Genomic DNA, 6,000 nt, shown 5'->3' on the forward strand with positions numbered 1-6,000 from the left:
ATTATTGCAAAGCAGGCAGCGGGAAGAACAATAACGTTAATACATCTCAATAAATAAGTTAATTATGTCATTACTTCAAGTATTCTGTTGTACATGTGGAAAAAGTTGAACAGGTTGTAATAGGTACATGATTATTACAGGATTTTTCCATCCCTTTATAAATCAGCTTAGAAAGTTTTTAAATATTTTGAACTGTTCATATTTGTTTATTTAATGTTAACTTTGACATCTGAAGACAGTTAAATTACTTTGTTAGACTACATTTTAGGCTATATGTTACAGCCTATAGTTATCTTGCACTTTGTGTTACTATATGTGGATAAGATTTTAATAGGACTGATGTATTGATTTAAATGTATAAAAAAAAAAAACTATGCTCAAGTTTATATTTTAATGTAGAAAACATTTTAAAGGGATTGATGTAGTTATTAAAAACATGTTCAAGTGTGTATTTTACCATTCATGCAGGAATATTTTCCACCTTTCTTAGAAAAAAAATGATCGCTCAAACATACAAGTGAGCCAACAATGTCCCTCTCAAAAATCATTCTAGATTGAACACTGCATTGCATAATTACACTTTGATTAAAGACATCCAAATATATGCATACAGTTTTATATGACAGTGTTCACAGGACTGTGCAAGTTGAAACATAAAAGAACGAAAGGCAGTGTTCAAGTATCTTCACAAATACATACAAAAATGTGGAAAGCCTGGCAGTACAGCACCATTCCTAGGAAGAAATGTGTACAAAGGTTTCACATTCTTACAGTATTTCTAATAGAACCAGACTCTAGACAAACACTGCTACTGTATTTAGTTAAAAGCGAGCTCTTCTAAATGTGCTAGTTTGCAAATATCATTGCTTAAAAAAGTATCATACTATTAAAAATTAAATTCACTGCAAAATTTTCAGTTTCAGCCAGTTCAATAACAGGTGCAATGCTATCCATGAAATTGCAATCAGTCTTCAAAGTGATATATACCACGCTATTAGAAATGGTCAATACTGCTTAACCCTTGCAAATAAATTTGAAAACTGAACTTCCCTAGTCAGAGCTTAATAAACAAATTAAGAAAGATTAATGTTGGTTTATGTCATATACAACCACCAACATAACTCTGTGTGAGAATCTTCTTTAAATTGATCTTTCCAAAAAAAATTTTGAGCTCATTTCCAGACAATATCCATTTATTTAGAGAAATTACTCCTGGGTAGCCATGCTCATAGACTACCTCAGTAATGTCATGGCCCTCTTTGACAATTTATAACTGAACTTCCTGCATAGCATCCAGCCCTTCCCACAACTTCTCCCTTTTCAGTTTGCCACTATCAGCAGCCTTGGAGTTATACTTGATAGCACTCTGAATTATGTAGGAGAAAGAAACACCTAAACATTTTTATATGTGATGATTTTTCCTGTGGTTAACCTACCAAAAGTGTCAACAAGTTGGAAGACTCAAAATGCTAATCTTTAAGTTCTGGCATGGAATATTGTACTGAACACATTTAAATGGCTCGCCTATAATGGTTTCCTGTATGATACAGCACTACCTTTTAACCTCTGCTACTGATTTACAAAGCAGTCCATTACAAAACCTCAAATTACAAGTCACTGTTGCTTACTATACTTCCTACCACCAAGATCCCTAGACACTGTCCTTGTCACTCTTCAACAGCTTAGTGCAAATACATTCAAATTTCTGGCTCCTACTCTCTAGAGTTCCTGCATCATGTCCGTTCATAAAATTCCACCAGTGACTGCATTCAGATCACATTTAAAAGGCCACCTGTTCTCCACTGCATTTGCACCTGCTACACAAGTAATTCCAAAACAAGAAACTGTCATACAAATTGTAATGATCGTAATTCTGCTTTATTATCGGTATCATATAATAGCAGCATGTTTACTTTCGTGGACTCCAAGTTTATTTACTTATGCATTTATCAAGTACTGTAATTTGTCTTTTGACCCTTTTTTCTATACAAAGGACTACATGATGGGGATTCTGTGAAGAACATAATATTCAATAAAGATGGATTACTTTCAAATCAATATTGAAATGCAGCAGGAGACAAACCTTGCAACAACATGAGCAAAGTACAATATTAACATGTAGATGATGCTAGTCCACTTCATAACACAACTGACTAAGAGCCAATTTTAAGATGTCATATGGAAGAAATGGGAGGCATTGTGGTGCACAGCCACCTCGCAACAAGGAAGCCAGGGTTCACATCCCAGGTCCTCCCTGCACGGAGTTTGTATGTTCTTACTGGTTCATGGGGGTTTCCTCCAAAACCACAAAAACATGAAAGTTAGGAGGATTGGCAAAGCTAAACTGGCCCCATATGTGTGTGTGTTCATGTGTTCAATGGCTGTCTGCCTGTCCATGGATTGTCCTGCCTTTCCTCCAATGTTTGCTGAAATAGGCTCCTTAACCCTACTCTGAATAGAAGAGTTTAGAAGATGGACAAATTAAGCAAAGAAGTTAAACTTCAAACTGTGGAAGAAATGCACACACACCCTAAAAACTTGTAACATACAAACAAAGCATACCCTGTCAGCTATGTGAAAATTCAAACAAGGCTGAAGACATCCTCTTTTCATGCTTGCTTTCTGGCATTGTTATTATTCCACTATATCTCACATATTGAATCAATGTGAACTTATTCCGAATTGCTTTATTATTTTAACCGATTTATGCTTGTAAATATTTTTAGCACTTTGTGGAGCTTTTTGTGAAACAAAAACGAAAATGTAAATATTTCAGATTCTCCAACTGACAACGTACCACAATGTTTGTGTAATACAAATAAAGATTTCTATGACTTTCTCTTCCTGATGCTATAGTCTCTTTTGCATATGTAATTCGTTGTTTTTCCCTAATGCAACCAGGAAAAATATCGAGTATAAAAAAGAACGCAAGCTTCACTGTGGTATAACAGTAGGATAAAATGTTGAAAGTACTAGAATTAACTCCGTTTTATGGCCAGAAAAATTGGATTCTGGTTAGGTTCAGGAATTTACTTAATATCAATTAAGCTCACTTAAGTTACTGGGAGATAAAAGGAACTTTTACAGTTTCGAAGAACGTTATGCTAGAACAGCATAATACAGAGACAGACCTGGGCACGGTTTACAGAATGAGACAAGGGAATGAATGAGATGCGCGGCGTTTTGTTCAGTGGGCGAGCGTCGCGCGCTCCGGACGGGGTTCCGTGCTCGTACTCGCGACAGACCATCACGTACGCTTTAAACATGGCTTCCGTGCTTCAGAATTGCAGCTCTCCCCTAAGCGTGTCCGCACCCCCAACCCGTCCATTTCACCATTCCTCTGCAACTAGCTCATATTAAGACATTTTCAAAAAAGATACTATCTGTAAATTGGAAAACCAAACGTATTCTCACAACATAAAGTCCATAAACATGTATTTTGTATGTCGACTATGCACGGAGACACCACTTAATCAGAATCAGTCATTCGGCGAGCCGGGTTGGCCATGAAGTGACACGATCCATCCATTCAACGTTGTTGCTGTACACAAATTCTTAAAATATTCTACTATATTGTCATACACACTTCTCTTTGAAGGAAAACGACATAAAGTTTGACTTTTTCGCTCCATGTAGGAATGCGCCTTGCAAAATATTTGATACTCCCGCTAGTATAGCTCGAACGCTTTCTGGACGATTGGACACACCGAGGGGTCATTCAAGCTTTCTTTCTTTCACTCCGTTAGGTTGGCCTATGTGCGTATTTAACACGAAAATATGAATATTAGGATTTAAATGAATTCTAAAAATTGAATCATTTAACGTCTTTCGAGAACGTCGCCCGTACAATCTGGGAAACTTTTGAGATACTCAACACAAAATCATTTGAATATATTGAAATTATAAAAAGAGGATAATACCGTCTATTTTGTGCACTATTTTACATAATAAAGCGGGTGGCAAAACATATGTACCCTGCTGATGACCCAATATTTTCATTTCTTAATTTCTCATTGACACGCTATTAAAATTTCTCTGGAGGAGGGGAAAAGTCAGAACCCATCAAAAATAATTTATTAAAACGATTTTTGCCGAAAAGGCTAATAAAGCTGTCTTGCAAGGGAACGCCTAATAGCATTAATTTCTTTTCGCTTTCTGCTCCGTACGGCAAAAACAAAACGATCTGAAAATTCACAATTTTCATACCCAAAAGCCTTTTCTGTGCTTTATAAAATCAAAAAGCCATATTAACAAAGAAATAATTATTCCATGAATAATCATACAATGAGTCTGGTGAGCTGCACCAAAAAAGCTCCCATCTTAATAATTAATTGAACAGTTCAATAAAGCTTTATCTCTTAATAACAATAAACTAAATACAGTTCATGAGTAAAGCAGCAAGCATAAAAGTGTATAAAATATGACAAAATTAACCTGTTTGCTGCATCATCCGAAGGGCGAGTTACTGCAACTCGAACACAGGCTTTGCAGGAACTCTAATCCCAATCAGCGCGAAAATACTTACTCCCGATTGGCTGGCTGCAGCAGGCTCCACACCAACCGGTCTTTTCAAATCAAGCCGTCCCTTTTTCTTTCGTCTTAATGCTTTCGACATAAAAATCCCAGGCGCCTGTGAAAAATGGTTTTGAAGCGAGACGCCTTTTTATGTGTTATTTATTCTCTCCACGTCTGGCTTGAAATCCTTTTCGAACAAATGTATAAACTCGCCACGAGCGAAGCCATCCCAAACTGCCGTCTTAAAAAAGAGCAAGAAGGGGAAAGCGTGCGCGAGCACGGTATCCAGCGAGGGGCGGTCACGTCTGGTGACGCTCTGGGAGCATAGCCTGCGCCGTACGTGCACGCGCTCGCATTCTCTGTACAGTGTAAAAAACGTAAGAGGAAGATGCCTTTGACAGTTCTAAATAGTGCTGCGGATATTTGCTGCATGTTGCAAATTAAGGAAACTGTAAGATGTAAAGGTTGTTCTCTTTCCGTGTAGATCGATTACCGTACAGGCGGATCATTACACCAGGCACCATGGAGTTTTTGTAATCAATCATTTAATTTAGGGAGGCATTATTACTTTAAGATTTTAGAAGAAATATTAATCGTTCTTTACTGTTTAAAATAACTGATGCATGATATCAAACGAAAACTTAGTGCCTCATCAAATCAATATGTGCCTACAGTCTAATAATTATACCCAATCCAAAATGCTCCGAGTTCCGTTAGTTATAGGTAGAGTGGAGAGATTTTCAGATTTAGTTATTCATAAGCAAATCGCGATATTACATAAGGTTTCCCTTTTCAAGCGCGATTTTCGAGACTTCCTTCTTGCCCGCTCTGTTCCGTAACTTTCAGTGAACTATATAAGTCCATAGATTTTTTCCAATCGACCATCTTGATATTGAAGTGTGCAGAGAATTGAATTACACATTGCCGTTTTAGTAGTTACCCATACTTAGTGTTTTTTGGTTGTAAAGACGAGTTTTGAGTTTTCCGTTTTTACGAGAGGTTTCATTATCATTTCATTTCATTTATTTTTTGGGTTTAGAAGAATGGATGTTATCCATCTATTATTAAACCTGCGTAGTCGTTCAATGTCTTTAGAAGGACCCTATTTAGGTACAAAGCAGAAACCAACATTGTATTTAGACAAACACTGTTACTAGTATATAGTAAGTTTATATAACACAATCATGTTTGTAAGGAGAACCCGCGGCTGCTGGCAATTTTAAGGCGGTACAGGCTGGGTTTCGGGCTGTAGCGTGTACTGACAGAGGCTACAACTAATAAAAATAACTGGTATAGTTTTCTCAGTATACGGGGCTGTCATCAATGGCTGGCAACAATGATACTCCCAGGATGATATAAACTGGAAGGACAGCGATTAGTGAAGTAGGAGGTCACCGATTCAGATGGGGGACGGCAAAAATGTCTCTTATTAGTTTACGTAAAGCACCAGCTTAGTGTGGACAGGCTACAATGGGACTGAATGCC

The 6,000-nt window shown here is 37.2% G+C and overlaps 1 protein-coding gene across 3 annotated transcripts in view; it reads right to left on the minus strand.

The window, feature by feature from the left end:
* nsd2 (nuclear receptor binding SET domain protein 2) overlaps nt 1–4,786 on the minus strand; it is a 139,669-nt gene extending 134,883 nt beyond the window's left edge. For 2 of the 3 annotated variants that reach the window (XR_005633412.1, XM_039751741.1), the window contains exon 1: nt 4,526–4,786. The gene's annotated coding sequence lies outside the window, so the exon portion shown is untranslated. The other variant, XM_039751742.1, reaches the window with a different exon arrangement.
* Nucleotides 4,787–6,000: the final 1,214 nt, after the last annotated feature.

This window comes from Polypterus senegalus, chromosome 4 (genome assembly GCF_016835505.1).
Source record: "Polypterus senegalus isolate Bchr_013 chromosome 4, ASM1683550v1, whole genome shotgun sequence".
Lineage (NCBI taxonomy): Eukaryota > Metazoa > Chordata > Cladistia > Polypteriformes > Polypteridae > Polypterus > Polypterus senegalus.